The sequence below is a fragment of the Amblyomma americanum genome, chromosome 8 (assembly GCF_052857255.1).
Source record: "Amblyomma americanum isolate KBUSLIRL-KWMA chromosome 8, ASM5285725v1, whole genome shotgun sequence".
Lineage (NCBI taxonomy): Eukaryota > Metazoa > Arthropoda > Arachnida > Ixodida > Ixodidae > Amblyomma > Amblyomma americanum.
This window is the reverse complement of record NC_135504.1, coordinates 48927392-48939850: the sequence shown is the minus strand read 5'-3', so window position 1 is coordinate 48939850 and position 12459 is coordinate 48927392.

Sequence of the window (12459 nt, the reverse complement as noted above, 5' to 3'; positions counted from 1 at the left end):
ATTAAGAGGCAAACCTACGCACCGTAGCCCGCATACAAAGTCTCATCGATCAGAACACTTTTCCTTGGAAGAACATTTAATGCTTTCTCTTGCGTCATTCAGTTCCTTTTTTTTTATTCTCTTCATTGCAAATGACAGCCATTGCGCACACGCTGACACGAAAGCACACTTCCCATCTTATGTTTTTTTCTTTCTTACGGCAAGTTAGCAATGATAAGTGTTAATTCAGGTTGAGAAGTCGCGGTTCGCCTGTGATCTGTGTCCATCTTTCCACTTGAAACATACGGTTATTACGTTGCTGGCGTTGAGCCCCACTGCAAGCCATCTTCTTTCGAAGTCTTCCAGTGCAGCAAGCCACCGAATTGTAATCCGGTGGACACCTTAAAATAAAGCCTTTGTATTTTCTTTTGCCAATTTGCGGTTCAATAAAGTGTTATTTACGCTGATCGACATGATGTGCTTACCAACTTTTTTTCTTATTTACTATAATTTTGTATTGTCACACTTGTCTGTAGAAGCATCAGTACCGAGTCGGCTGTCGACTTGTAGCAACCCTTTGCATTAGTCGGTCATCATAACCTTGGACCAACTAGGAACTGGCATGCTGTGTTGGCTGTAATGGTTCTAAATTGTCCGGCCTGAATGCATCCAACTTGCCTCTTCCACTGCACGTGCCTCTTTCTCTCGTAATCTTCCGCAGTCCCTAACCGCGTGAATGTTATTGCATGTTAATTGCATCATGTCTTGTTTTTTTCTTATGTGCTGGTCTCCCGGTTTTCTCACTGTATGAAAGAGGTAGCACATACGGGAAGACATCAGCCTTCCATGGGCATCCAATTCATATCTATTTGAGAGGTAGTGCCTTTTTTGTGAGGTTCCTCTCCTTTCGTTACGCGTGTTCGTGCTTACCATATTTCATAAAGCAAAGCACCAAACATTTAGGAGTGTTTTATTTTGTATGCCAGGTGATACCTATTCTTGTGATTCCTTTTTGCCCTTTTATTTTCTCGCGAGTTCCATAAACAGATTATTTAAAGGCCTGACAGCGTAGTCACTTTGTTATCCAGCGTTCTGAGTCATAAGACATTTCTCTGTTACCTTCATATTCAATAACAAAACTGGGCACTGAAATAGAATAGAAGGAGCGATTGCGCTCTTATTCATAATTTCATTAAAATTTGACATTACTGCGGCGCCTGCACTTGAGGAATGCGTAAGCAATTACGCCTCCCTGCCCCTCTTTGCCCCTTTGCCTATATTAATCAAGCTCCATCATTGCACATTTTTATTTTTCAAACTTGGCGCCATTATTCGCTTTCAAGTTTGGCGCCGCACCTCGCTCCGTCCACAATTCCGGTTTTTCAAATTTGGTGCCACCTTTTCTCCCGCCCCGCCCACTTTTCGCACATTTTTGGCTAGAATTAATTACTTAATTAACCCACCTTAACCATTTTGTCACTTGCACAACCTCTCTCGTTGCTCTATCCGACGATATCATTCTTTTTCTAATACACCAAATAGTTCCTCCATTATAGGACTGAGAATATCTAGTCCACGCCGAAGCCGCCTACACAGCCATACAATGCTTACGCATTAAAAAAAAATGCCTGCTGCGCTGCGGCGTGATGTCACCCAATGCAATACATCTAGCAATTTTGCCTATGCATGGATCCACGTAACTGCCGCTGCGACGCGAGCGCATCGCTTCGGCCTACTATCAAATTTCGTGAAGGCAATCGCCGCAGGACCGCGGCTCGCGCTCTGCCTTAAGGGTGTCACGCGATAGCTAATGGATTAGCGCCCATATATGCTGAAATGTTCTTTCTCTACTCAGCATTCATAGACCCAGGGAGCCATCATACCACTCCTGGCCTGGCGCATTGGTGCAGCTGCTAAACGCTGTGCCACTTCCTTGGTATGGCACGTGCTGCCACCGGGGTGACTTGTGCAATACAGGTTGCCGCAGCAACATTGCGCGATGTAACATCAATTTAACCGCCATCGGCCAGATTGGATGAGGATGCCATTTTTTATAGTTATCATCGAGTGCTATCACATTCACATACAGACAGGGTTTAGCTCAATTCGGCAAGCAGGGCTTACGCCTTAATTAATAACGATAAGTGCCAAAAAGGTATGTAGTGTTGGAGGAGGGTGAAAGCAACATCTGCAAGCATCCTGTCTCAAGTGCTATAAAATAAATTTCTTCAAGTAAACGAAGGAACAATGGGGGGTGGTCGATAGAATGTAATGCTACATGTAATGTCCACAGTTTCATAGTTTCTCATTTCTGTCATCTGGTCGCGCTTTCCGGCCTGATAGAAACAGGGGAGCGATCCTTTCAATTCATTACTTTTCCTTTTCAGCACACCATCTGGTATAATTGTTCGGAGTTTTCACATTTAATTAAACGACTGAAACTTCATGCGTTACACTTCTTTTCTGGTCATTTAGCAGTGCTAAATCTTATAAAGCTTCTGTTCAGTTCAGAATTATGCATGACAACGAAGAACGTGTTTTCGTGTCTTGCTAAGCATAAGCTGTCGGCAGTGTACTAGATACGCAACTGAACTTCACATACAGTAGGCCTCTATGAGGTGTTGTGCATAACGTTAGCAGCCGACACAGCTGCTTGCGAACCAGCTTCGTTCCTAGAAATTAAGTTGACTCGTGTGAGGGGCTTTCACATGGCCGGAGCGCCCACCCCCTACCCACTCACACGTACCGTATTTACGCGTATAATTTGCGCACTTTTTATTCAGAAATTAGGGCTCGAAGAAGGGGGTGCCCAAATTACGCGGGGGTTTCGCGAGCGCGACTTAAAAAACTCCACAAGGGTCAGAACGCGCAATATAGGTATAGTGTATGTTGCTGCGTATACGTCAGCACCCGGACCCGCACCCCATGCTGGCCGCCCCCCGAAAAAGAGCTCACTCAAAATCCAAAAACATAATAATGTGAATGGCACTGAAACTAAAGGAAGCTGCTCAGACATGGAAAAAAACAATTTGTTGTCCTGTGAAGCAGTCATTGGCTTCACATACGCACTCCTCCTTAAATAAATTGCAATGTACACCAGTACCATTGAGTTCTGGCGAGTTTAGTTCATTTCGCAGCTTACGGTGGCGCAAGGATAAGGACACTTATAACCGTATGTCGAAATTAAAGATATTGTGGTGTGAAAATTTATATATTTAATGCAGCTTTAAAAAACAGCATTGGGCACCAATGTCCCGCTGCCCGCTAGCCATTGCATTTCTCCGCAGGACAAAAACTGTTGAGAATGAATACAGCATTTTAATGGGAAATGAAAACTGTTCTGCTTATAATTTCACCTTGAGAGCAGCTTTATGTTTAGGTGACAAGAAAACTTCATCAACTGATTTTTTTAACGTCTTGCGGAGAAACAGTGTTTAAGGGCATGAATGTCGCTGTAATTTCTCTGCAAATCTAACTACTATGCGACCATTAACGTAAACAGTTTATATCAAAGGCATTCATGAATAACGAAGTTCACCAGTGATTCCTCCAGGCTCAGCATCAATTCTTACGTACCCCAAAAGTATTGATATTAACTTGTGTAATGCCAGCCCAAGAATATGCTGTAAAAGCGCGAAGAAAGGATTCACAAAGATCAAAGGCAAATAGTGGAGCAGCGCTTGTTCTAAATTCACAATTTCCCAGTTTATTACCTCATCGTGTTATACTTAAAGTGATTAAGCAATATTAAAAGCTTTTTGAAGTTCTACTCTGATGCAGATTCACAAATTTTTGCCAGCGAATATTCTGCAAAAGTACGAAAAAAATTAGTGAAAACGTTGATATGCAAAAACAGGAGACGCAATTAAGTCGAGAGTTCGACGAAAACTCGTCTGGTCGGGGACAAACATGTTGACGAAGAAGAAGGAGCGCCGACCAAAGAAAACAAAAGAACATAAACAGACGTTTCGGCTCCCGTACGGGAGCCTTGTTCACATTGAAATGAAGCAAGCAGCTCAGTGGCATTACATATGCTTGAAAAGAGGGCGCAGGGAGCGTGCGTATATTGGGTTAAGATTTCCATCGTTGCGGTTGAGGGTGTGACTAGTAGTTTGGATGATTAATGATTCCAAGTGCAGGCGAGGGTATAGCTTCTTTTCGAAATCTAAGATAAACAGAGACTCCAGATATTGGCGTGACATCCAGTTTTTCTCACGGCCGATAATTGCCGCTACTTCCCAAGCGATATCATGCTTCGTGTTTTCAACGTGTTCAGCCAGTGCGTTGGAACAAATCTTCTTTTTCTTGACATCATTCTTGTGCTCATTCAGCCGTCTTTCAAAGTTCCCGCTTTCACCTATGTAGGAGTGATCGCAGTCTGAGCAGGGGATATTATAAATTACTCCGGGAAACTTTTCCTTTTTTAGCTTGTCCTTTACGGACACCAACTCGTGACGAAGCTTGCACGCAGGCACGTGAGCTATATGCACATCTTGACAACACCTTTTGGTCGGCGCTTCATTATTTTCGCCATAGCTTCTTTTCGGTTGAAAGCACGTGTGCCCGACCCCAGTCGATGTCATGGCCTGTAGATACTGCGTTCTCGGCGATAGCATTTGAATCCACTTTTTTGTTGCGTACATCGTTACTATGTTCTTTTAGCCGCCTCTCGAAATTTCCGGTTTCGCCAATGTATGCGTAGTCACAGTAGGAACAAGGAACCTTGTACACTACGCCTGGATATTTTTCTTTGGGAAGGGGGTCTTTGACATTTACCAACGCATGGCGCAGTTTTCTTGTCGGAACGTGGGCGATATGAACACCAACGGTGCGCATGATGCGTGCTAAAGCCTCGCTTAGTCCGGGAGCATAGGGCACGGCAGCACGTTTCAAGGGTGACAGAGGAGTATCGCTTGCTGGGCGGCATAACTGTTTTTCCACGGATTGCACAAATGAGGTCGGGTAGTTGTTGCTTGAAAGTTCTTGTCGTATAGTTTGAAAATCAATGGTCTGGACTTCAAGGGAGCTGCAGATGCGTTGCGATCGTTTGAACAAGGACATAGCGACTGATTTCTTCTGTGTAGCAGGGTGAACCGAATTAAAGTTAACGTATCTTCCGGTGTGGGTCGGTTTTCTATAAACGCTGAAACTGAGCTTATTGCTGTCCCGCCTTATCAATACACCCAGAAAGGGCAACGCACCATTCGCTTCTTCTTCGGTAGTGAAGTCTATTGTTCGTTCTATAGAATTCAAATGGTGCGAGAAGGCGGCTAAGTCAGAATTACGAATCAGGCAAAAGCAGTCGTCAACATATCTCAGGAAAATTCTAGGAGGTGATGCAAACGTTTCAAGGGCACGGCGCTCGACGGATTCCATACAGAGGTTAGCGACGGTCACTGATATAGAGGCACCCATTGGTGTGCCCTGAAGTTGACGGTAAAAGCGTCCTTGAAAGACGAAATAAGTATTATCCAGGCAGAACTGCAGGAGTCTACGGAGATCCAGAACTTCAATGGGGGTTCGTTTAGGTAGAGACTTGTCAGCTTCGAGAGCAGCAGAGCAGACTTGTACGGCCATGTCGACAGGAACGCATGTGAAAAGCGACTTGACGTCAAACGAGACCATGAGCTCGTCATCGTCCGGTGTATTGTCGCTTACCTTCTTGATGAAATCAGTCGAGTTGCGAACGTGCGTTGAGCCAAGGCCGACAAGAGGGGAGAGGATACGATGGAGGTAGCTGGATAGACTGTGAAGAGGGGACCGACTGTAGTCTACGATGGGGCGCATGGGCATACTAGGTTTGTGCACCTTCGGTAGACCGTAGAGAGCAGGGGCTGAGCCGTTGGTGCACAGCAGAGTGAAGTAGAGTGGCTTGTAGGTCGGGGGAACGAAACGAAAGACGTCTGAAAGAAGTTTCTGCAAGTCGCGCTGAACTTTCGAGGTTGGGTCCTTGTTAAGACGGGTGTAGGTGCTTTCATCTTCCAGGAGGCTTTCCATTCTGCTTATGTAGTCAGTTCGGTTCAAGAGAACTGTGCTGTTTCCTTTATCAGCGGGGAGTATAACGAGATCTTTGTTGTCTCGCAGGCTCTTCACGGCTTTTTGCTGTTCTGTGGTAAGCGGGGACAGGTGTTGTCCTGGGCGATACTTGGAGAGGACGCTGACTGCGCGAGTCCTTGCTTCATCGCGGCGCGACACTTCCACCTGGTTCACCGCGTTTTCCACAGCACACACAAGTTTTTTGGGGTCAAGAGTAGGTCCAGTGTTGAAATTGAGGCCAAGGTTTAAAACAGAAATTTCAGCGCTGCTAGGTTTGTACGAGGAGAAGTTTTTGACGACGGTTGTGGGCGTAGCTTTTTCAGTTTTTGGGCGTTGCGGAAGAAGGCGATGCAATTTGTTTTTGTGTGCATGTTCAGCACACCGGGACTGTACAGCTGCCTTGTGGTTGGCGTGCAGTTGAATGCTGGCAAATTCTTCAGGGTAGAGTGATTCCAAGCGACGTCGAGTGAAGAATGCCTCGTTTTCTAGAGCTCTTAGCTTATCTTTGCATTCCAGTATCCTGGCCTGAAGGAGTGATCGTTCGGCTTTGGCGACAACGCTCAGACCAATGCGTGTGCAGACTGGACGGATCAAACGGAGGGACCGTGGAATAACAGAAAAGGACTTGCATGTGAGGTTGAACTGAATATGGCCTTTGAACAAACAGATGCGGGTGATCAGGGACACGTACTGGCGGATGCTTGTGACGATGGGTTGGCCGTACGCCCGGCGAAGATTGATGAAGTCGAGAGTTCGACGAAAACTCGTCTGGTCGGGGACAAACATGTTGACGAAGAAGAAGGAGCGCCGACCAAAGAAAACAAAAGAACATAAACAGACGTTTCGGCTCCCGTACGGGAGCCTTGTTCACATTGAAATGAAGCAAGCAGCTCAGTGGCATTACATATGCTTGAAAAGAGGGCGCAGGGAGCGTGCGTAGATTGGGTTAAGATTTCCATCGTTGCGGTTGAGGGTGTGACTAGTAGTTTGGATGATTAATGTTTCCAAGTGCAGGCGAGGGTATAGCTTCTTTTCGGTTGAAAGCACGTGTGCCCGACCCCAGTCGATGTCATGGCCTGTAGATACTGCGTGCTCGGCGATAGCATTTGAATCCACTTTTTTGTTGCGTACATCGTTACTATGTTCTTTTAGCCGCCTCTCGAAATTTCCGGTTTCGCCAATATATGCGTAGTCACAGTCGGGAAAAGGAACCTTGTACGCTACGCCTGGATATTTTTCTTTGGGAAGGGGGTCTTTGACATTTACCAACGCATGGCGCAGTTTTCTTGTCGGAACGTGGGCGATATGAACACCAAAGGTGCGCATGATGCGTGCTAAAGCCTCGCTTAGTCCGGGAGCATAGGGCACGGCAGCACGTTTCAAGGGTGACAGAGGAGTAGCGCTTGCTGGGCGACATAACTGTTTTTCCACGGATTGCACAAATGAGGTCGGGTAGTTGTTGCTTGAAAGTTCTTGTCGTATAGCTTGAAAATCAATGGTCTGGTCTTCAAGGGAGCTGAAGATGCGTTGCGATCGTTTGAACAAGGACATAGCGACTGATTTCTTCTGTGTAGCAGGGTGAACCGAATTAAAGTTAAGGTATATTCCGGTGTGGGTCGGTTTTCTATAAACGCTGAAACTGAGCTTATTGCTGTCCCGCCTTATCAATACATCCAGAAAGGGCAACGCACCATTCGCTTCTTCTTCGGTAGTGAAGTCTATAGTTCGTACTATAGAATTCAAATGGTGCCAGAAGGCGGCTAAGTCAGAATTACGAATCAGGCAAAAGCAGTCGTCAACATATCTCAGGAAAATTCTAGGAGGTGATGCAAACGTTTCAAGGCTTTAGCACGCATCATGCGCACCTTTGGTGTTCATATCGCCCACGTTCCGACAAGAAAACTGCGCCATGCGTTGGTAAATGTCAAAGACCCCCTTCCCAAAGAAAAATATCCAGGCGTAGTGTACAAGGTTCCTTGTTCCGACTGTGACTACGCATACATTGGCGAAACCGGAAATTTCGAGAGGCGGCTAAAAGAACATAGTAACGATGTACGCAACAAAAAAGTGGATTCAAATGCTATCGCCGAGCACGCATTATCTACAGGCCATGACATCGACTGGGGTCGGGCACACGTGCTTTCAACCGAAAAGAAGCTATACCCTCGCCTGCACTTGGAATCATTAATCATCCAAACTACTAGTCACACCCTCAACCGCAACGATGGAAATCTTAACCCAATCTACGCACGCTCCCTGCGCCCTCTTTTCAAGCATATGTAATGCCACTGAGCTGCTTGCTTCATTTCAATGTGAACAAGGCTCCCGTACGGGAGCCGAAACGTCTGTTTATGTTCTTTTGTTTTCTTTGGTCGGCGCTCCTTCTTCTTCGTCAACATGTTTGTCCCCGACCAGACGAGTTTTCGTCGAACTCTCGACTTCATCAATCTTCGCCGGGCGTACGGCCAACCCATCGTCACAAGCATCCGCCAGTACGTGTCCCTGATCACCCGCATCTCTTTGTTGAAAGGCCATATTCAGTTCAACCTGACATGCAAGTCCTTTTCTGGTATTCCACGGTCCCTCCGTTTGATCCGTCCAGTCTGCACACGCTTTGGTCTGAGCGTTGTCGCCAAAGCCGAACGATCACTCCTTCAGGCCAGGATACTGGAATGCAAAGATAAGCTAAGAGTTCTAGAAAACGAGGCATTCTTCACTCGACGTCGCTTGGAATCACTCTACCCTGAAGAATTTGCCAGCATTCAACTGCACGCCAACCACAAGGCAGCTGTACAGTCCCGGTGTGCTGAACTTGCACACAAAAACAAATTGCATCGCCTTCTTCCGCAACGCCCCAAAACTGAAAAAGCTACGCCCACAACCGTCGTCAAAAACTTCTCCTCGTACAAATCTAGCAGCGCTGAAATTTGTTTTAAACCTTGGCCTCAATTTCAACACTGGACCTACTCATGACCCCAAAAAACTTGTGTGTGCTGTGGAAAACGCGGTGAACCAGGTGGAAGTGTCGCGCCGCGATGAAGCAAGGACTCGCGCAGTCAGCGTCCTCTCCAAGTATCGCCCAGGACAACACCTGTCCCCGCTTACCACAGAACAGCAAAAAGCCGTGAAGAGCCTGCGAGACAACAAAGATCTCGTTATACTCCCCGCTGATAAAGCAAACAGCACAGTTCTCTTGAACCGAACTGACTACATAAGCAGAATGGAAAGCCTCCTGGAAGATGAAAGCACCTACACCCGTCTTAACAAGGACCCAACCTCGAAAGTTCAGCGCGACTTGCAGAAACTTCTTTCAGACGTCTTTCGTTTCGTTCCCCCGACCTACAAGCCACTCTACTTCACTCTGCTGTGCACCAACGGCTCAGCCCCTGCTCTCTACGGTCTACCGAAGGTGCACAAACCTAGTATGCCCATGCGCCCCATCGTAGACTACAGTCGGTCCCCTCTTCACAGTCTATCCAGCTACCTCCATCGTATCCTCTCCCCTCTTGTCGGCCTTGGCTCAACGCACGTTCGCAACTCGACTGATTTCATCAAGAAGGTAAGCGACAATACACCGGACGATGACGAGCTCATGGTCTCGTTTGACGTCAAGTCGCTTTTCACATGCGTTCCTGTCGACATGGCCGTACAAGTCTGCTCTGCTGCTCTCGAAGCTGACAAGTCTCTACCTAAACGAACCCCCATTGAAGTTCTGGATCTCCGTAGACTCCTGCAGTTCTGCCTGGATAATACTTATTTCGTCTTTCAAGGACGCTTTTACCGTCAACTTCAGGGCACACCAATGGGTGCCTCTATATCAGTGACCGTCGCTAACCTCTGTATGGAATCCGTCGAGCGCCGTGCCCTTGAAACGTTTGCATCACCTCCTAGAATTTTCCTGAGATATGTTGACGACTGCTTTTGCCTGATTCGTAATTCTGACTTAGCCGCCTTCTCGCACCATTTGAATTCTATAGAACGAACAATAGACTTCACTACCGAAGAAGAAGCGAATGGTGCGTTGCCCTTTCTGGATGTATTGATAAGGCGGGACAGCAATAAGCTCAGTTTCAGCGTTTATAGAAAACCGACCCACACCGGAAGATACGTTAACTTTAATTCGGTTCACCCTGCTACACAGAAGAAATCAGTCGCTATGTCCTTGTTCAAACGATCGCAACGCATCTGCAGCTCCCTTCAAGACCAGACCATTGATTTTCAAACTATACGACAAGAACTTTCAAGCAACAACTACCCGACCTCATTTGTGCAATCCGTGGAAAAACAGTTATGTCGCCCAGCAAGCGATACTCCTCTGTCACCCTTGAAACGTGCTGCCGTGCCCTACCCTCCCGGACTAAGCGAGGCTTTAGCACGCATCATGCGCACCTTTGGTGTTCATATCGCCCATGTTCCGACAAGAAAACTGCGCCATGCGTTGGTAAATGTCAAAGACCCCCTTACAGAGAAAAATATCCAGGCGTAGTGTACAAGGTTCCTTGTTCCGACTGTGACTACGCATACATTGGCGAAACCGGAAATTTCGAGAGGCAGCTAAAAGAACATAGTAACGATGTACGCAACAAAAAAGTGGATTCAAATGCTATCGCCGAGCACGCAGTATCTACAGGCCATGACATCGACTGGGGTCGGGCACACGTGCTTTCAACCGAAAAGAAGCTATACCCTCGCCTGCACTTGGAATCATTAATCATCCAAACTACTAGTCACACCCTCAACCGCAACGATGGAAATCTTAACCCAATCTACGCACGCTCCCTGCGCCCTCTTTTCAAGCATATGTAATGCCACTGAGCTGCTTGCTTCATTTCAATGTGAACAAGGCTCCCGTACGGGAGCCGAAACGTCTGTTTATGTTCTTTTGTTTTCTTTGGTCGGCGCTCCTTCTTCTTCGTCAGGAGACGAAATTGTTCTGAATTGTCAACTTTCGGGTTCCTTGTCTAATCGCGTTGTTTCAACGAGTGATACATAGCGACAACTTTCTAAATTTCTCGGCTGCAGATTAATTTTTTTCTACTCTAACGTCGTGCTCCTTACAGAAGCGTGGGAAAATTTGCTATGCGTGATCTTTCTGTACCCTCCGAAAGCGGCTCCAGCAAAACTGTGTTTCACTAACATCCTTTCAGCAAGTGCATTTACAAACAGATCACTGATATCGGTAGAGGCGACAATTTGTCGTCGAATTTTCTCAGCTCCCCATATTTGCGCAGCTGCATCGCGTTGCCAACATTGCGGCTTCAACTTCTCTGTGTTGCCTCTAAGTAAACATTTTTCCATTAATAGTAATGCGCCCTTTGCTCCGACTGGCCATGACACTGTCCTCTCTTTTGTTTTCAATGGCACCGTGGCGGTTAGTCTAGCGACGTCACATGCTGGTGTTTTTTATTCCGTTCGCAGTAAATCCTCGATATCCGAGAGGGAATAAGCAGCGATCCTCAACATGAGTAGAGAAAAAAGGACATTGCCGCCATCGAGACAGGTCAGGAGTCGTAGCTGCGCTGCCGTATTGTTGTCGGCGCGCCGATCATCGTAGTTGAATTCTTGTCCGATACCCAGCGTAGAGATTCCTCAGGACTGAGTAGATTTCAAGTAAACCAATAATTACTTATAATCATTCGTTGACTGCGCTGTAGTGCATGCCAATAAGCATTTCTTATTTCCAACCTACTTCATCTTGGGAGATAATCCCTAAACACGTTTCATCTGCCAAGATTGCTGCGTGATTAGCGGGCACGGCTACTGTGTCGGAGGACTCCTTTTGAATCGCATTCGTGGCGGACGCGTTTCGATGGAGGAGAAGTGCAAAAGTCGCCATATGCTTTGCGATGTCAGCGCACTTCTAGAAACCACAGGCGGTCTTAATTAACTTTTAGCCGTTCACAGCAGCGCCCCTTTGACCCCGTTTCGTCGCTATAGGACATTAAAGCCTACAATCTTGTTTTTAGGTATGTTTAGACTGACACCACCACCAACTAAACTTTTGATCAATTCTGCCTCACGCTACATCTAGCAGTTCTCGTTACCAGAGCTGGTTCAGTGACTGCCCCGGACAGACGGTGGTCCTGATTTAGACCCTAGTGCTTGAACAAAAAATTCTTCGACTGTGAAAGTTGAGGAAGCTGTAAGTCTGCTTTGCACCCTTATGGCTGAGCTGGAATAACTGCTAATGAGTAAGTATTCCCTTGATTTATGTTTCCTCTATGTTGGCCAATTTACTTAACACATGGGACAAATTGCTCTACGGTGGCAGGTAAATAGAGGTTAGTACAAAAGACCGATCACCAAAGCGACGGAATGACAACGCGCGCAAATGAGTTTGAGGAACATGCCAATAACTAGAGCGCAAGGCCGTTCTCTCTTCTTAGGGTAAGGGGACTTCAGCAGACTGTCATTACTTACGAAAGACTTTTTGTATATTTTTAC